The 25,775-nt window shown below is 38.1% G+C and overlaps 1 protein-coding gene across 2 annotated transcripts in view; it reads left to right on the forward strand.

Moving 5' to 3' along the window:
* The window catches only part of Atp10b (ATPase phospholipid transporting 10B (putative)), a 309,498-nt gene that overhangs the window by 73,279 nt on the left and 210,444 nt on the right, over positions 1–25,775 (forward strand). The window contains exon 1 of one of the 2 annotated variants that reach the window (XM_040748470.1): positions 161–379. The exons of the other annotated variant lie outside the window; for it this stretch is intronic. The gene's annotated coding sequence lies outside the window, so the exon portion shown is untranslated. Of the gene's footprint in view, positions 1–160; positions 380–25,775 lie in introns of those variants that run through there. 2 annotated transcript variants of the gene reach the window in all.

Below are 25,775 nucleotides of genomic sequence, written 5' to 3' on the forward strand. Positions count from 1 at the left end.
GAATGCAAGAGTCACATCTAACAGTGATACTACTCTATCCGTGTGGAGCTGAGAGGAGAACACAGCCTTCACTGTTCTGGGCCTGGGCCCCACACTCACAGGCTTGCTATTCTTCTCCTTTACTCCTGGGCCTAGTAAGGCAGTTCATTGTTGCCTTTTGTTTCATCAGTTATGGTTCTTTCTTTACTGTGTCTCTTCTCTGAGTTACCGAATTGCTTGAAACTCAAGGCCTTGCCTTGTCATAACCAGAGAGATGAAAGATGTCGTAGAAAAGAGAAAACCTTCAGCCATGCTTTACAACAGAACTATACCACTCTCAAGGATTGTTTTCCGTAGCTTCTAATGGAGTCTGCACAGTAGGGACATCAGCTTTGCTGGGGTAAGTAAAAGCCTCCTTGCTTCACAGATACAATGTGGGGATAATTGCCTCAGCGTCAGGGATTCTAAATTCTGAATCAGGCTCGTGGTATAGCTACTTTTTTAACGCTGTGTTAGAAATTTCATTTGGCTTGCTGGGTGCGTGATCCACATACCTTTTCAGATACAGCATTGTATTTTTCTGCAATTGATTTCATTATGATAAGCTAAAGGCAAATGCTGCTTCCTTGCCTGACAGAGCTTGCAGCTTGGATGTGCCTGAACATGTTTTATGATAAAGAATATATCCCGCATTCGTCCGGTGTAACCTGAAGAAGCAGATGGAATTAAAGGCTTGTTCTCAAATAGAAAGAAACTACAGTATGAAGGAAAAGAGTGAGATCACTGTATGGCTTCTCAATTTCCTCAAGATAAACGGGAAATCTGGGCACCCTGCAGGGTTTCCAAATGATAGCTGGGAACTCTGACTTTCCTCTGAGTTCAAAGGAGGAAGCCGTTGTTAAGGGGAAAAAATGTGTTTGTTCCTGATGGTTAGCTGTGCCCTCCAGGAAAAGCTTTGTGCACATAGGTAGGTCTCTGGTGAGCACCTTCAACCAGATCTTTTTTGGTGTGCCCTTAGGCTGGCGGTACCTCCATCTCTAACCACAAGGTGAAAGGTTAATTTGGAAAGAAATCATTAGGGAGTTGAAAGTTACATCTCCAGAAATGCATGTACGTAGAGGTGACTTTTGCTTATAATTCTGCGTTATAATTCTGACAACAGGAGTCAGAGTGAAGCTTGACTTCGGTCACCAGCCTGGCACCTGTTTCCTTCCACTCCCCCATCTCTCTGCTTCCAGATTTTGCAAATGTAATCTGAGAGCATGTGGTGTGTTATTCCATTAATACATGCACTGTTACATTAAGTCATTAATCAGGCAAACCACAGATGTTGTTTTCTTTCTACATGTTACTATAATTACCCTTAATAACACTGACTGAGCTTCTCAAATCATTGCCATCGGTGGCTCTTTGAATCTGCATCAGATGTTTTGTTTCTTCAGCACTCTAGTCTGCTGATGCTGGATATCCACCTTGCTGGAATAAGATCTCTAAGGTTTCCCAGTGCATTTCTTATAGAATATAGCAGGGAACTGCACACAGGCATGGATTAATAGGACCTTCACTGAAAGTTGAACGCCACGTGCTGAGTGTACAACCAAACCATATTCTCCTTATGCTAAGGAGGGTGTTGTCTTTTAAGGCATATGGCATTAACAAATCTGTCTGAGGAGGTTGCCATTCCAAAACATCTGAGCATGGAGGAAGACAGGAACTTGGTAGAACTGCCTTGCTTTAAACAGGATGAAACTCAGACCTGGAGTGATGAACTCTGAGTTACTTAAACAAAAGGCCAGAGCTTTGAGGCTCATGGTCCTCAACCCAGGATTGGGTCTACTGCCTGGTAGTTCTCCACAGCACCTACCACATGAAAAGAAAAAAAGTGCCCTATTTGACTCAAGTAGACTTGTGCATGCTGTATTTCCTGTGACTGGCTTTATCTGTCTAGTCTCGTAAATGTAAAACTTGACTAGACATTCATAAGGCATGCTGTGAATTTAGGGGGTTCTATGTTTGCTGGGTATTATGAATTTCTCCGTTTTCAGTGACATTCGCTTGTAAAGAGCTAAAACTTCCGGAGCTATTTTATCCTTCTCAGTTTTTCATTTATTTGTTTTTCTACATTGTACATTTTAATTAAAAGATTGAGTAGAATTGGGTGTGATAGCTTATGCCTTTGATCCCAGCACTCAGGAAGCAGAGGATTACAATTCCAGGCCACCCTAAACTTCATAGAGAGTTTCACACCAGCCTGAGATGCATATTAAGATGCAACAGAAGGAAAGCGAGGGTGGTTTAATAAATGAGTGATAAGCATAGCAGTAGAATGGCTTGATATCAAAAGTGTGAGTATCAAACTTGGGTTTGAATCCTAATGCAACTTCTTAGAAATTGTGTGACCTTAGAGAAATTACTCAGCCTCTCAAATTTAGAGGGGGGGGGGAGAATCACCTACTTTGATGCAATGGTCTGCAGAGACCCTTAATAAATTATCATCATCATCATTAATTGGAACCAAAAGAGAAAAACATGTTACTTCACCATTCATTTTTCCTTATATTTTAAAATGTCACAGGATACTTTAATGTCTAAGGAAAAAAGAACCTTTATTTTCTGTTCTGGGTGTTTAGGTGGTTGTGGCCTACTTAGATTTTCATACAGGTTGTCTTTTGTTCTCAATCCCTGACCCCCAAGTGTAGCTTAGGCCAGTGGTTTTCCAAATGTGGTTTCTGGTTCAGCTCTTTCAGAATAACTCTGCGGCCTATTAGAAACGCACCATCTTAGGTCCTTAACTCAGACACACTAAAACTCATGGTAACTCGAGGTCTATTTTGAACAAGGCTCCAGATGAGGCTTGTGGTCTCTTGAGTTTAGAATGACAACCTGAATAAATCTGCCTGGCCACTTAATGAACTGCTGTGGTCCTCAAAGTGAGGGTGAAGGGACCAGACGTCACCCAGGCCCCTGCTTTAGCAGCCATGACAGGTTGCAGAAGAGACATGTAGGCCTCTGACTCAGCACATATCTGACCTTTCTGGGCCTGCCCTAGTCACTAGGAAGTCAGATACCCTCCATGTGGCATGGCAAGGAACCAATCAGAACTTGACTGGCAGGACTCTGAATGTGCTTTATACCTCTGGACATGCTTTACAGTAAAAGTGGTGCAACAGTGACTTGCAGCACTTAGTTAGCTACCTCCCTGAAAAGGCCTATAGGCCATAACAACCAGTTGACCAATCAACATAGGACAGGTCACCCAAGCCCAGAAGTGCACCAATCCTGAGACTGTTGTGTACCTCTAGACACTCCCCTTTCTCTGGTCAATAAGTTCCCCATCTTGCAGTCCCTTGGGGTCCTTCTCACACCAGCTGCTGTGTTGGACGGATGAAGGGCCTGAGTTAATGGGGTTAGCTCATTAAACAATAAAAGACTCTTTGCTTTTGCATCAGAATGGGTCTCTTGGTGATTTGGAGGGTTCAGAATTTGGGCACAACATTTGGCAGATAATAGAACTGTGCTCAGAATACCCTGGGTGAGACAGCAATGACCGGTGACACTTGGATGTATTATCAAACACCCAGCTCAGACAGTGAAAGTTCTCCCTCTTCATCCTAGTTCAATTTTGAAATGTGATTGGATGTTATTAGCTTCAGTTGACTCCATTACCATGGGTGGTCTCTTTTTTTTAACATTTGTTTATTTGTGATGTATGTGGGGTACATATGTGTCATGGTATACATGTGGAGGGTGGCTTGCAGGAGTTACTTCTTTCTGTCTACTGTGTGCCCCCTGGGGTTGAGCTCAGGTCGCCAGGTTTGTTGGCAAGGGCCTTTGCCCTTTACCCATCTCACAGCCCCCGTGGTGGTGATATATTGTTTATGATCTAATAAAGCCACTGGGGATCAAAATGCAAAGCTAGCCACAGTCATAGCATGGCTGGTCTCTTAAACATAGAGCAGGTATAAATCCAGTGTCCTAAGGAAACAGTTGGGTCTTCCAAATTTAATGATATCTTGTTCAAGTTCTCATCATGGCACTCTTATAGCACAACTTTAGGATCCATCTGTTTTCATTACTTATTTATAGAAATAAGTAATATCCTTAAATACTGTATCTGTAATTTGGGGGTTGTATGCATTCAAACACTGATACACTGAAGAAACCCTGATTGTGTTGGCACTATTCCAACACTTTATTAGCTGAGCAATTCATATTATCTCTGTCTCTGTCTCTGTCTCTCTCTCTCTCTGTGTGTGTATGTGTGCATGTCTGTGTGTGTGTGTGTGCTTATGACCACAGAGCCCCAGTGATTCATTATCTCTGCTTCCATGATGCTTGAATTACAAGCACTCAGCACCATGCCTGTATTTGACATGTCGAGACTTCAAACTCAGGTCCTCATACTTGATCAGTAAGCACTTTATCAACTGAGTTTTCTTCACAGTCCTGTGCTCTTTTCTTACCCTGAGTGAAGCTGACATTATAATAGAAGAGAAATGACATATGAATCATAGATATTATAGTCCTCAGAATTCATTAGGTCTTTGTCACATAAACATTCCCTCAAACCTGCTTATAAACAGAGTTCTTAATTGGTCTAATTAACAAACACCCAGAGTCAGATATAAAAGAAAATGCTGAGAGATCAGAGAGGAGCAAGCCTTAGCATCTCAGCATACAAGAGAGCGAGTTCCTGTTTCTCCTTGCTTATATCCTGTTTCAACCCAGCTAGCTTATTTCTCATTTGTCTATACAGACCTCCAGACCTCTATGGTTAGCTAGGGCAAGCTCCATCCCCTGACCTTCAGATAGACTTTATTTGTACAAGCAAAATATCATGACACCTGCTTTTAAAAAAAGTGTTTGTAGGGAATTTCATCCATGTACATAATACATTTTAATTAGTATTTTGATTATATCCACCTCTTATTCCACCCCTAGTGTTCCCAGACTCCTCCCTCTCCAATATCCCCAACCTCTTCCCCCTGCTACCCACATGCACTAAAGGAGATGCCTTTTGCTTTTTATTGTCTAAAGACCTTCACATAAGACCCAAAACACTTAGGGCAGAAGAACCTAAGGAGAACAAATTCCTTCCTAGAGAACAACAGTGTCCTTGAGATCAAATACAAAGTCCAAGAATTTCAGAATTAGGAACTTAGATGTTATCTGATTCAACTGTCTTGTCCTCTAAAGGGGGAGACAACAGTATAGAGATGGTAATGGGAAGTCTCCTGACTTCCCACTGCTTTTCTCTGTTGGCAAGATACCTCCTGGCACTAAAAGTTCACGATCTATGTCCTTGGTTGCAGCACAAGTCTACACCTTTGCCATTTTGCATGGTGAACAAATTTTATGGATCACCATTGTCCATGTGGCATGTCATTCAGCATGGCATAGAAATGTCAGCGTGCAGGAAGGAGTAGCAGTTGAATGATGCACCAACCTATCATCCTCTTTTTGTTTTATAACCCACTAAGTCCAATTGGTGCTGCTTACATGCACATGGGTGTTGCACCACCCACCTACGGAACATGGACAACTTACCAGGAACTACATCCCTGAAAGAAACTTATTCCTCTCTGACAGCAGCTCCTCCTCTAGGGTAGGGTCTGGTGTTAAGCCCGATTTTGAAGCCAGTTTGCTGTATGATCATTAGAGTGTATTTTATTTGCCTATTTGTCAGATAATAATAAAGAAAGAAATGAGATAAAAGGTCCTTCGAATTCTTAATATTTGTTGGTGCATGCATATTGAGCAAAAATATACACATGTACAGACAAGAAATTTTGTATCCCCTGTGAGTAAGGCTTCGGTATCAGTAGCTCTATTCCCCCGACATCAAACTCAAGTACTTGGGAATAACATTGAAAATAGATGGCTGTGTTGGAAAAATAAAAAATCAAGACATGAAGAATGCCGAGATGGGTGTACATTTCAAAGCTCAAAGGTAATTTCACTGTATTTTATTATCATCTGTCAAACTTAAAGCATTACTGAGACTAGAAAATAGATTGTCACAGAGGTTTCTGAGGACAATGGTTTCCCTGAGTTGGTGTAAATATATTCAGAGAGACTTGTTCCCACTTAATAACCTGCGTTTTTCCTTCGGAATCACTGATGCGTTCACTCTACAGCATTTGAAAGGCAGTTTGTCCTCTGCTGTCAAGTGAACTTGATAGAATAACCAAAAAAAAAAACCCTGAAAAATTCAATCAGATCTTGTTACTTCTCAAGGGACTTTCTTGACTACTCATTCTATTTGAGAAGGAATAAAGGGAACACAGTGTTTTTTGGTCTTGTACAAAGTTCCAACATAGTTGAACATAATGATATCTCCCTGGTAGGTGCCATCTAGAAGTTCTTCCCTCAGATTGGGTGATGGGGGAGGGAGGCATATACATTTATCATTTAGCTCTGTGTTATATCCATGGGGATTAACCAGCTTTTCTCCATCATGATGTGGAAGGAAGAGGTGGAGCCAAAATTAGAACCCAGAAAGTCTGGCTCCCCATAACTCAGCTTTAGGACTTAGACAACTCAGTAATACATAATGTGAACACCCATGTCAGGGAGCTCACAACAGTCTGTCCTTCAGGTCCTGAAGATCTACCACCCTCTTCTGGCCTTTATGAGCACATGCATATACCCACACAGAGATGTGCACATATGCATATAATTTTAAATTAAAATCTTTTTAAATGAGCATTTATACATATGTGCAAATAAACTATAGTCATAAAAAGCATGACTGCCCAATATTTTCTTCCATTCTGTAAAATGCCTCTTCACTCTATTCATTGCTTTCATTTTTGGACAAAAGTTTCTTAATTTCATGAAATCCCATTAGCCAATGTTTGTTATTATTCTTGGACTTGGAAGTGTTTTATTTCTGAAAGCCTTTATCTATGCCTATATCTTAAAGGGCAATATCTTTGTTTTTCTCTAGAAATTTCAAAGTTCCACGTCTTACATTAAAGTCTTTTGATCTCTTATGAATAGATTTTTGTGCAAGTTGAGAGATGTGAAATCTAGTTTCATTCTGCTATAAGTGGATACTTGGTTTTCCCTGTAGCACGAATCCTAAAAACCCAGAGACAGATACTGGGGTTAAAGCTGAAGATCAGAAAAGCGAAGTGGACAATCACTAGAGAATTCTCACCTCTACCAATGCTCAGACTGAAAGGACGATCCACCAAACCTCAAACTGCTCCCAACTTCACTGCTCCTCAGACTCACTGAGACTGCAATGTGTTCCTGTCTCCTCCTGCCTTATATTCCTTTCTCTGACCAGCCATATCACTCCTGTCTCCATCTCCCTAGTGCTAGGATTAAAAGTGTGAGTTCTGTTTCTCTTTTAGACTGATTCACTTTCGTGTAGCCCAGTGAGGCCTTGAACTCACAGAGATCCATCTGCCTCTGTCTCCCAAATGCTGATTGTAAGGGTGTGTACCACCACTGTCCAGCCTCTATGGCTGAGGTTAACTTTGCACTCTGATCTTCAGACAAGGTTTAGTAGATCATAAACAAAATATCATCATGTCCCAACACTACTTCTTTGAAGCTATCTTTTCTCTAATGCATTTTTGTTTCATTTTTGTCAGATATTAGGTGGCAGTACCACCATAGGTTTATTTCTGTGTTTCAGTTTCATTTATCTGCATGTATGTTTTATGCCACTAGCATTCTGGGTTTGTCACTATAATTCTGTATGATAATTTGAGGCTGAGTGCTATGTGTGATGCCTCCACCATTAACTTTTTTCTGCTCAGGATTGAATATTTAGGATTTTTTGTGCTTCAGTATTAATTCTAGGATATTTTTCCAGTCCTGTGGGAAAAAATGTCACTGTAATTCACATGGAGACTGCATTAAATCTGTAAATCACTTTCAATAATACAACAATTTCACAATTAGTTCTGTTGTTCCACAAACAGCTTCATATCTTCTAGAGTCTTCAATTTCTTCCTTCAGGGTTTAGAAATTTTCATTGCACAGTCTTTTTTCCCTCCTTGGCTAGATTTATTCTTAACTGTTTTGTTTTTAGAGGCTATTGTTAGCAAGCATGTCTTACTGTTAAGTGATTAAGCAAGTACAAAGAATAACATATAATTAATAAACAAGGTTTGAAAAGTTACTGTACATATTAAAAGGAGATGCTATTTGGGATATTAGTCATGAAAACTAGTTCTTTTGGTCCAAAAGAGCTAGACAGCAGGCAATTGCCCAGGGTATCAAACATCTCTAGAAATAAAACATGAGTGCTGTCCAACACCTAATTACGGTAAATGCAGTATAGACAGTAGGGGAAGAATCCCCAGATAAATTCTCAGATTTTTGTATGCTAATTTTTAATCCTGCTACTTTGCCCGAAGTACTATGTATAAAAGTTTTCTGTTGGAGTATTTAGTGGTGGCGTATTGTTTTTGTTTGAGTAGATATGTGTATGTATGTATGTATGTATGTATGTATGTATGTATGTATGTACAAGCACATATACATATGAGAGTGTGCATGAATATTTGTGCACATGTATATGAAGGCCAGAACAACCTCTCATGTCATTCCAGAAGATTCTATCCTCCTTTTTCTGGGAGAATGTGGTCTCTCACTGGCCTAGAACTGGACAAGTAGGCTTAGCTGGCTGGCCTGAAGATTCTATTATCTTCCTTCATGTGCTGTCCCAGTGATAGAACAACAAGGCTATGCCATGTCATCATGGTCATATTTTTATGAGGTTTCTGAGAATCAAACCCAAGTCCACTAACTTCTATCTTCTTAGACCCATCTTTCAGAGGTTTTAAGTGCATGGTCATGGCATCTACAAATAGAGGGATCATCTTTCCTACATGTATCCCCTTCATTTTTTCTGTTCAATTGCTCTAACAACCCTTGCACTCCATTCAAAAATGAGAGGGAGAGACAAACTCATGGCATTCCCAATTTTAGAGAAAATATCTTCAGTATTTCTACATTTATTACTTTACCTATTTATTTGTCATATGTAGCCTTTATTATGTTGAGGTATGTTTCTTTCCTTCCTATTCACACTGGGGATTTTATCATGAAAGACCTTCAACTTTTTTCAGAAGTATTTTCTGAACTTTGTTGATATAACTGAGTAAATTTCTGTTCCTGCATCTATTTACATATTATGTTACATTTGCTTCTTTACATATGTAGAATTATTCTTTAATACCTAGAATGAAATCAATTTGGGCATGTTGTATGATCTTTTTAGAGTGTTGCTGAATTCAGTTTTGCAAGAATCTTACTGAGTGCTTTTATTCATCAGGGAAAATAAGGTAGAATCTTCCTGCATGAGTGTATTATTAGATAGCTTGAATGTCAGGGTGATTCCTGCTTCATTAATTGAATTTTATAGCATCCCTTCCCTTTTTTGTTAAGGAGAAGCTTGGGGATATTTATTATTAGATTGTTTTTTAAGTATTGGTAAAACTAAGGCAAGAATCCATCTAGCCCTGGGCTTTTGTTGTTACAAGACTAATAATGCTTCAATTTCACCACTCATTATAGATCTGTTTATGTTGTTTGTATCATATCATGTTGATTTAATTTTAGTAGGTTATAGGTATCTAGAAATCTATTCATTTCTTCTGGATTTCCAGTTTATTAGAAAGCAATGTTTTTAGTACTACCTAATGATTTTCTGAATATCATTAGTATCTATCATAATGTCCCCCTTTTATGGATTTTTGGTCATTTAGTTAGTTTCAGCAAGAATTTGTCAATCTTATTTAGCTTTTCCAAGAGCAAATTATGCTTCATTTATTCTTTATAGTGTTTTTAAGTCTCTTCTTCATTAATGTCTACCATTCTTTATCTCCTCTGTCTATTTATTTAGATTTGTCTTTGTAAAAGTTTATAGCTATGCATGCTTACATAAAAAGAACTCAGAGAATTCAAATAAATAATTTAATGAAAAAGATAATTTTATGAAGTACCTCAAGGTCTTAGAAAAATAACAAGTCAAACTCAAAGTATTGTCAGCTTCTGTAGCTTTCTCCTGCTGACACTGACTCATAGCTTATATGTTGACTAAAATTGGAATTCTATTACATGTATATAGTAAAAGAAAACTCTTTGTGTTTATTCTCTTCCCTTTGCAAATATATTCTCTTTGGGAATATAGTGCAAATAATCATAAACTATAATAATCAAATAATAGCCTAGATGTAGGATAAAAACTATTACTAGAGTATTGAATAATAAGGTGGAGAAAAGAAAATCATGTGTACCAGAGTCTATTTTATTATTCATTTAAATATTTCATAAGATTTATTTTATTTTTAACTGTGTGTGTGTTTGTGAAAGTGTGTGTGTGTGTGTGTGTAGATGTGAGTGCACATGCCTATGGAGGTCAGAGGAGAGTGTCAGATACCCCTGGAACCAGAGTTAATAGGCATCTGTGAGCCATGCAATACGGGTGCTAGGAACTGAACTTTGATCCTTTGCAAAGAAGTAATCATTTTTAACCACTGAGATATTTTTCTAGATCCTCTCCACCTCAATCTTATTTAAGCAAGAATTAGATACCTTCCATGTATCATGTTCAATGCACTATGCGGGAATGTAAGCTCATAATTACTCTAGTGGATAATGTGCTGAAGGAAGACAAAGAGAAGACAGTAGTCCCTCATCTGTCATTTCACCTTTATATGGTTATAGTTACATCATTCAACCACAACTGAAAATTCCAGAAATTTTCAATAGTTTTTAAACAGACCTTGCAACAGTAGAATGTTACAATTGTTTTGTTTTATTATTAACTTTTAGGATACCTAATTTATAAATTGCACCACATAATGAATAGGTACATATAAAAAAGTAGAGTATGTATAGAATTCACTACTATACTTCATCATAGATTTTATATAGAGTCTTAGAACATATCTTCCCCGGGTATATAAGGAACACTATATTTGATTTGGCTTCAGTTTCAAAGAGGGATCACCAATTGCTGTGAAATTTTTTGACTTTATTGCTCAGAATAATTTGTTTCATATAGCCAATTGTATTTATCTCACATACATGCTGAAGACTAATCTTAAGTTTGGTGATTTATACCAAAATGAACATGTCTGTATAACTATCATATGAGGCTAGTAGTTTTATGTTTTCTTCCTTTGTTGGATCTATTTTCAATATTCAGAGAATTGACACACTTCTGCATATTAAAATGTATAAAATTTATACTCAGACAAGTGTCAGGGTGCTCTGTCATTAGCCAGAAACTTTTATCTGAATTTTTCTTCCTTTCTCTTTACAAACACAAGTGTTTATGTATATATTTTCTTCTTTCTCCTTCCATCTTCTTTACAAAGTAGTATGTGAGATCTTCACAAAAAATTCTTTTCTCATGTAATAATACTTCTCAGAGATCACTCTACTTATATAACGTACTCTTTCCTTGTTGCTCATATCTAGGTAATGAATGGATCAATGAATACATGTGCCATATTTTATGCAACCCATCTCCTATGCTCATGTTTCAATAGTTTCTTTACAATGAGTATAATGGTGTACATGGTGTACATGTCTTCCTATTGGGATTATGTCTTCAGCATAAATTCCTAGAACCAGGATAGTTTGCCAGAAGGAGACATACATTGTTGTAGTCATTAGTGCGAGGCCAGCGATAGCTCAGTGGGTAAAGGAGCTTGCTACCAAGCCTGATGACATAAATTCAATCCCAAGAATCCATAGTAGAAGGAGAGAACCAAAACTTCCATCTTATTTCTGCATGTGGGCAGTGTTAAACACACACACACACACACACACACACACACACACGGTAAAGATTGTACATTCCTTTATTTTGTATTCTTCCTAGCAATGCTTATGGGAGTCCATTTCCCCATAGCCCACTAAGCAAACAGTATTGTACAGCTTTGAACTTTCATCACTCTGAGAAATGAGAAATAAAATCTCAATGATATGTAACTAGCATTTATCTAAATGTAAGTAAAGTTCAATATTCTTTCATACATTCAAAGCCCATGTCTATATCATTTTATAAATTTTGTATTTACTCCCTCTGTCCATTTTTCAATAGTATTATCATGTTTTTCTTTCTAGTGTTAATTTTTGTTAAGGATATTGAACTTTTCTTTGGTACGTTGGGAATACTTCCCATCTGCAATTGATCTTTTGACTCATCTCAAGGTGGATTTGCCATATATAGTGAATTTATTAATCTGCTTTCATATCTGGACTTTTAGGTCCAAATAAGAGGAATTTTTGCCCATATTTTCTCCTAGTGATGGTAAAGATTTTTATGTGTATTTTGAATATTGATTTATTTTGAGTTTCTTTTTGTACATAAAAATAAATTGGGTCTATTTTAATTTGCAAAATTATATTTCAAATACTTATACAGATGACTAAGGCCATTTATTAAAAAGACATTCTTTTTAAAATGTGTTTTTAGTTTATAAGTACATGAGTGTTCCTGTTTTTCTATCTATACACCATGTGCACACAGTGCCTAACATTGGTGCTGGGAACCAAATCCAGGTCCTTTGCAAAGGGATGAGCCATCTCTCCAATCATATAAATGCTATCTAAAAATTCATCATCATCATAATCACCATCATCACCATCATCATCATCATCATCATAAAAATCTTTTCTCCAGAAAACCCAAAGCATTACCCTGGGACATACCGGGTTTCTAAGAAAATCCACCTTATTCCTGCTCTCTCTGTCCCAATGGCACATTGAGCTATCTGAAGAGACTTTGTAGTACCAAAGGATGCTATGAGTTCAGACAACCCCTATAGCTTTCTCTGGTCACTGTTCTCCTCTTGCATCATTTTTACATTTTAAGATTTTTCAACACATCCAATTTAGTAAGAAAGTTTGTATTTTGTTGGAAATGCATTACACTTACAAATTAAATTAATTGTAAAAATAGGGCCTTGACCGTATTGAGATGCCTTGAACAGGAATAAAAGTCACCCCCCTCATTTATTCAAACTGATTTTAGTGTCCTTCCACAGTGTTTGAAGTTTTGTCTAGATTTAGTACATTTTTCTTATTTTTCCTAAATGTTTCACTTTCTTGTTGCTGTTTTATTTTTATTATGTACTTTATTTAATAGTCATACATATAATGTGTTTGGATCCAATCCACTGACACCCATTCCCTCCTCTCCAAGTTCTTCCCTATTTCTTCCTCCTTTTTCTTCCAGATTTCATGTGCTCTCTCTTTTTTAAAAATTCAGTATCCACTGAGCCTGCTTAAGGCTGCCTCCATGTGCATGGGTGTGGGGCTAACTACAGGAGCATAGATAGCCTCTTGGGCCTGCATTCATAAAGAAAAGTGATCATCTCTCTGTGATCAGCTGCCAATAGCTCCTTAGATATGGCTAGGTCTCCATAACCACCAGCATCCCCATCCATGGTGAGAATTTTGACTGACTTGATCTTGAGCAAGTCCTGTTTGTGGAAGTCTAAGGCATTATGAGTTCATGTATGCAACTAAACGGTCCTATCTGGCAAAGTTAGTTAACTTCAGACACCCACTTCCTGTCTTTCTTACAGTATTTCAGCCCCTCTTTCCCAATGATTCCCGAGCTTCAGGAGAAGTAGTTGTAAGATAGGTGTCCCACTGAGAGCCAAACACTTCCCTGTCTCTTAGTCTTGACCAGTTGCTGGTCTGTGTATTAATCACCATCTGCTGCAAAAGGAAGTTTCTCTGATAATGGTTAAGAGATGAACAAATCTATGGGCAGAAAGATAAAAGCTTAAAGGGGTAGTTTATTATTATGTCTGTCTGTCTAGCAGAATAATAGTATTAGGTTCTCTCCTAGCCTACTCAGTCAGGGTTTGTTTGTTTGTTCGTCTTATATCGGTGAAAGATACCACACTTGAGTCCATCTTTTAGAGAGTGCTTTACATCCCAGTCAGAAAGTGACTGGTTATGCCCATAATATTTCTATCACTATCACACCGATAGGCATATCTTTTGGGGACAGTGGCTATTGTAGCTTGCAGACTTCACAGCTAGGAAAGACTGAGGTCAAATTTCTGGTAGCAGCTTGACTTTTCCATGCTCTTTAACTATGTATGGCATGAGGTGCTCCCGTCGAGCTCAGGAAGGACAACCAAGGTCAATGGCAATAGTCTGTAATGTTGAGGAAGGACCCAGTGACCAAAAACCCGAAGAGAGGTAACCCATACCTGGTGTTTGGCTATTACTTCAGAGCCAGTGTTGTCTGGGGAATCCCCCAATCCCCACCCCACCCCTATTATGAGTAACTCCACTTAAGCATCATTTACACACATGTACATATATATGGAAGTTTCTACAGTATTATGTTTCCATAAGATATTTTCAAACGGCTTTAATGTTAGTCATCTTTCCCCACAACCCCTCCTGTACCCTGTTCTCCCATCTCCTGTCTTTTATCCCTTCTTGTTCCGTTATTCTCTTTTCTTCCTTATTTCCACCTGTATCCTTATCCACCTTTGCTGTTTTAAATAGGTTGTTTTCACTCATCAAGTCCACTAATGACACTTATCTACCCATGCATAACAGTTACATTTTTATTATGCAGTACACTTTGAAATTATAGAATTTTATGGTTTTGCTATCAAGTCTAATCTATCCACTGACATTACAACTCTAACTCATTTCTTATGCTTTTTACTTACTAAATAAATCTTCATCCCAACATTTACTTTTAACAATTTTCAAGTCATCACATTTTAGGGCTAGCTATGTAGCGTAGTGGGAAAGTATTTACCTACCATAATGATGTCCCCAAGTTCTGCCAATTATGATTTAAAAGATGAGACCTTATTCTTTTTGGCTAAATAATATTGTGTTATTGTCCATTGGGAAAAGCAAAGAGGACAGAAGGTAAAAGAAATTTGGATAATTGGTACCAAAACAATACAGTTACAAGGAAGTAGTACAGGAAAATGGCTATAGTTATATACCACACACACACACACACACACTGAATGAAGATGCCACACATAAAAAAATGACAACAAAAAATACTATTGTCCTAATTTGGTCAATTCTTTTTCTAAACCCATGAGTAACATATCTAATATAAGAAACTCTCAAAAGGAAATTTTGTACTGTCTGTCCCATGCAATCTCCCAATCTGATTCTACAAAAGCAGGAGAGAAGCATTATGAATTAATGATGTATTCTTTCAAAAGCCAAGACTCTAAAATGTGAGCCAGACCAATCCTGTAACTCTGGGGAGAGCCCAGGATCTAACTGTACTCACATCTGACTGTGCATCACCCCATCCTGATGTGGACAAATAGGACCCTGGTAACTTTGATTACACTTTTGAGACATAAACCTCTTTATGAACAGGAATGGTTAATCCATTCTAGTAAACTCATAATAAGTGCAGGAATGTCATTGAGGCAAGAATGAGACTGATAATGGGTAAATAGCAAAAAGCTCTCTGAGGTTAAAGCATAAAGCAGATTGTTAAATGTCTAAAAAAAAGAAGTAACAAATTGCAGCTATTTGCATTCCTACTCTAAAGGCAATGCCTGTTTTCGGCAGGATGGCATCTTTGCTAGGGACTATTAACTTGAGAGAGAATAACTAACAACAAATGATATTTTAATGACTGGCAGAAAAAATATGTGGTATTTACTGTGATTTCACTGAAGAACAACATACCTTGGTAAAAAAATGTAATCATACTTTAGAAGCTCTGCGGTGTTTTGAAATGATGACATATTTTAGGAAAAGAAATACTAATATGATTTTCCCTTTCAGAAATTATTTACCTCAACAAACATTTAACAAGGTTTTACAACGATCATAGCATAGCACTATACTAGTGACTAAAGGGTGAGGAGAAGATTAAAATATAACCCTTGATCTCAAGGCATTTTTGGTCTTGTAAAGAATAATTTAAAATCATCTCTATTTAATATCAAGCTAATACCAGTAGGTATACAAACAACCCATTTATGTCCATAGTCACTAGTCTCTTAAACATTTGCTTTTAAAACCTTCTCAGTTGAAAAAAGAGAATTCCCGCCCCACCACACACATACACACACACACACACACACACACACACACACACACACACACACACACACAAACAAACTTTCTTAGAACAGTAAGGTAACTTGCAGTCTTTAAAGAATGTTAGGAAACAATAGAGAACCGACTGATTAAATGGAATACTTTTGATTGCCTGGAAAAGTGACAAGACTGTGGTTTCATATATCTAGAAATCAAACAATGATATTTGCAAAGGGTTGTCATAATGCAAAACTCTAAAGACATTTTCAATTTGATCAAGTGAATATCCAGCTTTTACCACAGTGTAAGGAGAACCCATTGGAACAGTCTTCATAGTTCAGAGAATTACAAGTAACAATGCAAGTATAGATATGGGAAAAGGGGTACATCAGCTGACTAGAGACCAGTACTGAAGGAAACTTCCTTGGAACAGTAAGCATTGAACCTGAGTCTTGAAGGATATGGTTAGTTGGAGGAAGTAAATACATGAAGCTCTGAGCTTCCTGGAAATCTCATGAAGGGAAATGCTGCAATTGGTCCTCAGAGGGTGTCATTCAACAAGCAAGGATGGCAAGTAAAGATGCTGCAGTTAAACCATGGCTTTGAAAACCTCACTCTGGAAGCACAGTGTAAAGGACTAGAGAGAAGCGGGTCAACCATGTGACCTCACTTTGTCCTCGGCAGTAAATGGCCTGTTGATGAGCGCATGACAGGCATTCCACAAATATTTCACTTGGTCACAAGTCCACCACAGTCAGGAATCTGTGGAAGCTAGAAAAATAGAGAAACAATCCATTGTTTCCAAGGAAATTGTATTTTACTGAAAAGTCACGGACCAAAGACTTGGGTCTGAGAACCAATTAAGGTTCATTTCAGGAAATTGTTTGCATTTCTTTTCTGCAGGGTACCAATAGTCAGGACCAGGCTCAAGGAATGAGCAATACAAAATATTAGAAAGTTAATGAAAACAAACATTTCTCTCTCTTGTCTTTGTTTCTCTTTATTTCTTCTTTCTTTCATTCTCACATTAACCTTTATTATAAAAATAACTTGGAAATAAGTAAGAACATCACACACCAAAATCATCCAGACCCAGAGTCTGTACTACTTAGTGAACTTATATGCAGCTAGAATGGCACTTAATACTGAAGTTGTGAATCTTCATATTAAATATTGTACTTACAATACCAAATATGTTTATATTTACTTACCACAAAACAAACAGCAAACTTAGAATTAGAAAACCAGTAAGCTTTTATGTCCTCATTCTTTTTTCTTTTTTATTTAAATAACATTTTTTCATTTATTTTTCCCCTCCCTCCTCTCCTCCAAGTCCCCCTGATTCCCATCTACTCCTCTGCCCTTCCACTCATAACGCATGCCTATGATCTGTGTTCACTTTGGCCTTATTGGCTTGTTTCTTCTAAGAATCAGTCTCTAGGAAATCAGAATGTTGAGCCAAACATCATATCTGACTACCCCCAAAAAGTAACAGGAACCTGTGGAGAACCTAATTATCATGTATACCTTCAAACACAGGATGTCTCTACATAAACATGAAACTTCCTAAGCCACACCCACCATTCCTTTAACTTGTCATTCAAACATGATAGCTCCTTGACAAACAAAGACTGTAACTGGGAAGAGGAAAGGACTTTTTGATTGAAAGTGCCGTGATATGTCTTTAGCCTCACACTACTGTGGGTGACCCATGTTCACTCTCACCTATGACTCATAAGGGGAGAGGATGACCAGATTCAAGCCTGTGGGTGGACACCCAGTAATAACACATGAGATTATTTGCACATGTGAGAGGTCAACAAAAATAACATATTTTATAAAACTTTCTGCTTCCTATTCCCTTGTAACTGGCTGCCAAGAAAAAGCTTCAGACTCTTTCCAACCATAAAACAATAAGCTACATACCTGGGATGACTCCTCTACAGACTCAGTCTGTTTCTGGGATCTGGAATGATAATTCAATCCAGACATGTCTTTTTTTATATAAGTACTTTTCTGTTTTGTATTTTCATAGATGCATTAATTGGACACATTTAAAGGGGTTCAGCATATTTCCATATATGCACCACCATGAAGTAATCAAATCCAGCCTCCCACTCTCCACCTGTCCTTCACTTTCCCTAGGAATCACTATTCAGCTATCAAGTATTTTTTCAGCTTTTGCATGTGAGACTTACTATGTGGTACTTGCCTTTAAGTGTGTGGCTTATATCACTAATCACAATGTCTTCTAGTTCAGTCTATTTCTTGAAAATGACAAGATTTCATTCTTTTGTTTAAATAGTACTTTACTGCATATAGCCTGTTTTCTTTACCTACTGTCTTAGTTAGGGTTTCTACTGTTATAAAGAGACACCATGACCATGGCAACTTTTCTGAAGGAACACATTTAATTGGGACTGACTTACAGTTTGACAGGACGTGGTGGTGCACAGGCAGACATGAATCTGGAGAAGAAACTGAGAGTTCTACATCTTGATCTACGAGCAACAGGAAGTGAACTGTGTACCACACTGGACATAGCTTAAACATATGAGACCCCAAATCTCACCCCACAGTGACACACTTCCTTCAACAGGGCCCATAGTACCATTCTCTTAGGGCCAACTATTCAAGTACTCGAGTCTATGGGGGCCATACCTATTCAAACCACAGGTATTTTATATATTCATGGGAACGTAGGTTGATACCTTAACTATTATGAAAATGCCACAAAAATCATTTGCATGAAGATAGTTCTTTTGCAGATATCAGCATGACTTGTCAAATGTATGTTACTGTGCATCAAAAGGCAGGATAACTAGATAATGCAATGGGCCTATTTTCAGTTTCTTGAACAATGACCATACTGATCTCTACAATGGCTATGCTACTTTGCATTCCTTATGTATGGGAGTTCCTAATTCTCCATTTATTTGTCAGTATTTGTTACCTTTTGTAATTTTCATATAAACTGTTCTAATAAGGATAAGAGGAGATGCTGTCTTATAACTTTGATTTGTATTCCTCTGTTTGCTAAACCTATTTAGTGTTTTTCATATGCATGAATGTTTATACTTTTATTGAAAATGATCTGTCCCCATTATTTTCTTATTTAATTCCTTGTTGTTTTTATGTTAAATGGTTTCTAGGTTCCTTATTTACTCTGGATTCAAACGATGTCAGATGAACAGCAGACAGATGGTTTCTTCTTTTGAGTACACTGGTCTTCATTCTGGGTTTCTTTTGCTGTGCAAAAGCTTTTTAGAATGGTGCCATAGTTAGCTTCAGCTGTCAACTTGAACAAACCTAAAGTCACCTGGGAAGCAGGAACCTCAGCTGGAGAACTTTACAGATCAGATGGGTCTGTGACCATGTTTTAAAGATATTTTCTTAATTGTTCATTGATGTAGAAGGGCTCACTGAGGGCAGTTCCATCTCTGGGCAAGCCAGAGGGAGGAAGCCAGTAAGTAGTTTCTGCTTCAAGCTTTAGTTCCTGCCTTGGCTTCTTTAGATGATGAACCTGTAATATAAACCCCTTTCCTCCTAAAGTTGCTTTTGGTAATGGTGTTTGTTACAGCAACAGAAAACCAACTCAGACAGTTATAACCTTACTTGCCATCTCTTTGTTCTTGTTTCCTGTGGAGTTTCTTTGTAGAGAGAATTATCTAAAAAATTTGCCTGTATCAATGTCCTAAGTATTTCTTCTCTAGTCTCCTATAAAAGTTTTAGATTCTTGATCTCTGGGGCTGTTTTCTCATCTTCAATCAGAACACCAATGGTCATGTTCACAAGACCCTCTCAAGATTGGGCCTACAATTTGGACATGGAAAGGCAAGAGGGCTCTCAAGACAGATGAAGCCATCCCTCTTTTCCCAAGGATATATAAGCAGTTATCAATTGTTGGGAGGGAGTCTGGTGTTTTTCTTAGTCACTGTTCTGTGAAGACACACCATGACCAAGGCAACTCTTATAAAAGAAAACATTTAATTGGAGGCTTGCTTGCACTTCCAGAGGTTCAGTCCATTATCATCACAGCAGGGAGCATGGCAACCTGCAGACAGGCAGGTGCTGGAGCAATAGCTGTCAGCAGCCTCCTTATGCATAGACGGCCTCCCTTGAGCTTTTGAAAACTCAAAGCTCACCCCCAGTGACACACTTCCTCCAACAAGGCCACACTTCCTAATCATTTTAGTCCTATCAGAGAGTTCCACTCCCTGGTGTGACTAAGCATTCAAATATATGAGCCAAATGGGGCCATTCTTATTCAAACCACCAAAGGTGTAGTCCATTCTTCTCTAAGTAACTCTTCATCTGGGTTGAGTAGATTCATTTCTTTGGTATATCATTGACTTACTCTCTCAGGTGAATAGGGAAAGACTGTCCTTTACTCACTCAATAGACTTATATTTAGTACTTTGGTTCATCTTGAGTTTTTACTTTTGCCTTTCAGGTGTCTTGGACTTTAAACATCTTGATGATATTATGTTGTGTTACGGATTCATTTCTGGTCATGTTTATCTAGAGTCATATAAGGTTCCTGCACAGGGATGTCCATATGTTTCCTAAGATTGAGGAAACTTTCTAAGTAGATTTTCTATGCCCTTAACTTTCCATTTCCTAGTATTCCAAATGGAGGTCTTCTCCTTCAGTTATTATTTATTTTTCTTGTTTCTTTGCCTATGTCAAAATATATCATATATAGAGATACTAGAAAAAGAAAACACAACTAAGTGAGCATCAACTCATTCAAAGGAGAGCATCTCTCCCTCTTCACTCCATTGACGTTGAAATGCATGTCGATCTACATCTGATCTTTAACTGAGGTAGATTTAGGATATGCTATAGCTATAGACTAATAAATTCACCACTCATATCAAAAGATATGAAAGCAATGTTAGTGTTGTTTGCCTCAGACTATCAGAGACCAGTAATTGCCTAGGGACTTCTCTGTAGTCTATGAGCCAGCTTCCAACTTTCCAAAGTATGGGAGACATTTCCTCTCTTTTCTTTACTGCACAGGTATATGCCTTTGGGACACTATACTGTTCCCTTTGCTCTCCAGTCCCATAAATATGTTTCTGTACCTTATAAAAATTGGTCTCACATGTTAGCCTGCTACTATCCTTCAGTAGAGAGATGCTGAATATTTAGTGCAGGCCTCGGGGAACACAAAGAAGGTCTCTCTGGGTCTCCTACATTAGTCCTTGTCACATTAACCCTGTGAACCAGGCGAAGGTTCATAGGAGAGGATTAGGAATCGGAGGCTGTCTTGCTTCAGCTTGGAAATGCTCAGGAGTCTTAATTCTCTTGCTTATGAGAAGACTGTTACAAATGTTTCTCCTTACACTCTCTGTGACAGGCACAGGCCATCTTTTTCCATGCCTTGTGTAAGGGCAGTATCATGACTGTGTTAGGTTTCTGTCTCCTAAGTGGGCCCCTAGCTTATCTGGTTCTGTCTCACTATCAGGAAATGAGGAAAAACCTTATAATTTTCTATATTGTATTTTACTTCAAGAATATAGAAAATTATAAGGTTTTTCCTCATTTCCTGAGGAAACAAAACTATTATTTTTACTTATCAGATGAACTAAAATGCGAGTCAAAGTTGAGGTCCATCTATCTAGTCCTATCATCTATCACATTCTCATGGTTCTGAATTGTCCATCGGCATTGCTTACAGAATATTTGAGAGAAATCCACACTGCAGATAAGGGATTAAAGAGTCCTCTGTGCTGAAAAGAAGAACCCATCTCAGAGTTTCTTGTATTGAAATTTGGCTCAATTCCTAGTGAATTTAGATTGTGTGAAGTCTACAGGTTTCTCTGTGGATAACCAATCAATATAAGTACAAAGGAAGGCTGAAATTAATTTTCAGCTAGATAACATGCTTGAGAAAGCAAAACACAATTTTTCAATACTCAAAAAGACCCTAGGTCTATTTGACCTGCTATCATGATTAATTCATTTCATGCAGAAAACACCCATTCCCTCACAAATACTCATCAAACAGTTCCCTTCCGAGCCATTGTGTTCACTATCACAATACCTATACAAACACATGGTGATTGGAAAAAATAAGTGAACTCTTGCATTTGGAACACTTATTAAAATGTGAAAGATTAAAGAAAATCAAAATGTGTGCTACCAACTTCTAGTGCACAAAGAACTAGCAGGAAATAATTTAGATAGCATTGGTGAGATGGATTTTCTACTAGAAATCTCATATTCTCTTTTAGCATGTAGTAGGTGAACAAGTATTGTATTGTAGATAAAACTAGGTCCTGGAAACGTAAAGGGTTGTAGGACATTCCTGACCTTAAACGGTATATAACTGAGTGGGGCAGACATAAGAATGCCTACATTATATTTATAATAATATAAAAAACAACACATTTTATGTGTATAATAATATCATAAGCAAAAGGGTGAAAGGAAATCCTGGAGATCTGTTTCATCTTCATACCAATACATACAGCTGGCTGAGAAGCTGCATATGTAACCTCTGGGATGTGAGAATGTCACAGGCCAGCATTCTATTTACCAAAAAGGACACAAGATGGCTTGACCAAAGCTGTGTTTGAACAGGCTGAGACTAAAAATGTCCTTGACACCCCAGGCTGGTGCCTTGTCACATACAACTGAAACCTTTGATAGATCTATCTAGGGACCTGTTCCCTTCTCTGACCCAGGTCTTTTCTTGGAAACAGTTGTCACAAATGGAGGTTCTACTCCTGAGAGTCAGAGACTGGGATGAACATTGGTGAACATGACCACGACCACGGATTTGCCAGAAGTCAAAGGGAATAGAAACTGTATGAAATAAACATGTTTACTGAAGAATATGACAAGGGATACTTATATGGATGTTTTGCCATTAGAAATGTTCCCCATAAGGTCAGAACTGCCTTGTTTATTGGAAAGGAAAGGAAAGGAAAGATGACATTCTGTTAAGGGACCTCTTATTGCTTGGCTGGTGAGAACCCCCATCTCTTCCAGGAATTAATTTAGCTCCCTTATTGTGCCTCAAATAATGAAAGTAAGAAAACCAATATCCAGCCACAATTGTCTGAATCCTCCATTGGCTTTATTTACTAGATTACTTAAATATAGATTAAAAAAAAGAAAACAAATTTCTGCAAACTAGATAAGATTCTTAAACATGTTCACTTCAAGATAAAGATTCCTCATGCCTGAAGCTACATCTAAGAATATGTACTCAGATAGAAGAAAAAATGGGTTGAGTTAAACATACTTATTTTAGTTGAACTAGTTATAATCTCAAAAATTATGCAAATACCATAAATACCAAGCCGTGAAGGAATGCTACCAAGTTAGATCAAATTTTAGAACATGATTAAGCACATTAACAAAACATTAATTAAATGGCTGAGTGGCTGCATGAAGAATTGTTCAGGGTTATGCACATTTTCACTTTTGGTTTCATGGCTTAGAGATAAAGTGAGAAGCTTTGCAAAAGTTTGACTACATGACAGTGAAGTCACCTAGAAGTGAAAAGTCAACAGACATCCTTTTAAGAACTAAATAAGCACTTTAAAAATAAGAAAGGTTTAAAGACATCCTAAGAAGAGGCTAGAAAAATGACTCAGTAATTGAATACTACTCTTGCAGATGACCTTACCTCTATTTCCAGGACCCTTATCAGTTCCTCACAACTACCTGGAACTCCAGCTAAAAGGGATACGATGCCCTCTGCTGGCCACCATTAGCACTGCACTCATTTGCACACCTAATTAAAATACAACACACACACACACACACACTGAATTAAATCTTTAAAAAACTCTCGAGAGACTTGGGCATGTTGACATGGGCCCATAATCACTACACTTAGGGATTAGAAGCAAGCGGGTCAGGAGTTCAAGGTCATGCTCAGCTAAATAGTGAGTGGAGGCCAACCTAAGCTATGTGAGACTCCCCTTAAAAGAAAAAAATCCAGGATATCAATAACCAAAAAACAGAAAGAAAGAAAAAAGAAAAGACAAAAAATAAGAGAAATTAGACTCTAAGTACCTGAAGTGAGTTGTAGTGATCTCTATTTGAGATCAAGGGCCATCAGACTATAACCGACTGTCAATAATTGCCAGGAAGCCTTTTTCTTAAGGACCTATAAACTTTTTGTATTTTTTAAAGGGTTGACAAAAAAGTCCTTCTGTGACCAAAAAGATTGTGTAGTATATACAAAGTCCAAAATAAAAGGAAGAGAAAAATAAATAAAAATAAAGAAAGGGGGTTTTATCCTTGATGGAATAATTGCAAAAATTATCCAGGAGGCTTGTTGTCATTGTAAGGGGAAAGGTGGATAGAGGCAGAATTGTAACTTCCACAAGTCAAGGAGTTCCAAAGATTGCCACCAAGCTGCCAGGAGCCCAGGATAGGCCCGAAATAGCCTTTCCTCACTCCTGTTCCTAACAACACCTTCATCTCAAACCTCTCACCTCAAAGGATGGGACAGTAAGTTTTTATTCCTTATATCACTCACTTTTTGGTACTTTGTAATGGTGGCCCTAGCAAACTAACACACATTTCCATAAAGACACTGAGTGAAGGTGAAAGATCTGCTGAGAATATCTTAGGCAGATTGACATGGGAAGGATAAGAATGATCCAGGCCTGCTCAGTGCTTAGTGCATAATGAGGGAGTGGGCCAGCCCATTAAAGCAAGGAAAACTCACTCAGAACTGATCACGGTATTGTCGTTTGCGACCAGCAGTGGTTCGTTCTTACTTGGATAATCCTCTCCATGCTCTTACTTCTCCCATACTACATCTCTGTGTTTGTTTAATACTGACGTTTTAAAAACAGTTACCTTTTGAGTTTCTCACACTATTTTATTCTGTGTGGAGAATTCTAAATCTATGGAAATCAGAACTCCAGTTAAGATCATTTTGGCTGTGCGGTGACTGAAACATTTACTACATAATCCTAACATTTGATACTCCTGCTTTCTCTGCCAATTTCCAATGAATTTCTTTTACCTTTGAGACAGGGCCTCATGTAGTCCAAGCTGGCCTTACACTCGATATGTAGCCATAGATAACTTGAAGTGTAGATGCTTTTGCCCTTAACTCTCTGGGATTGCAGGTGTGAGTGTCCACGCCCATGTTATCCAAGGCTTTGTGAGCATTATGCAAGTACTCTATCAGCTGAACCCCATCTCTGCTCCCAAAGCTTTTTCATTTTAAAGCTGCCATTCTGAGTCATTTTCCTTGCCTCTGTCCTCACTCTCCAGTGTCTCCTCCCCATTCTGTTCTGATTTTAGGTAAGCTAGAGGCAGCAAATCTTCATGTTTTCTTCTTTTTCTTTATAGATTGCTTTTGGGATTCAAGAGTTTCTGTTGGAAACCCTTCAGCACCACCCTGGTACTTTACAGTCCCCAGGGACTCACTTTGTCCTTGGCTGTAGATAACTCTTTAGACATTGCCTCCCTTCTTCACACAGGCTCCTTCTTCACTTGTGTAGCAGTGCTACTCGTTTTATTTTTCTTGAACTACATCAATACTGTGACCCACAGCTGAAATATAAAAAGGAATGCCTAAGTAGCCCCATTGACCCATTCAGTGGAAGCCTTTCATTCCAGCACTCAACACCGGCAGAGGCAGGGGTATATTTATGAGTTAGAGGTTAGCCTGGTCTACATAGTGAATTCCTGCCCAGCCAGGGCTACATACTGAGACCCAATCCGAAAGAAAGGAAAGGAAAAGGATGGGAAGGGAACGGTGAGGGGAGGGGAAAGGGATG

Source organism: Mesocricetus auratus, unplaced genomic scaffold, assembly GCF_017639785.1.
Source record: "Mesocricetus auratus isolate SY011 unplaced genomic scaffold, BCM_Maur_2.0 Super-Scaffold_100007, whole genome shotgun sequence".
NCBI lineage: Eukaryota > Metazoa > Chordata > Mammalia > Rodentia > Cricetidae > Mesocricetus > Mesocricetus auratus.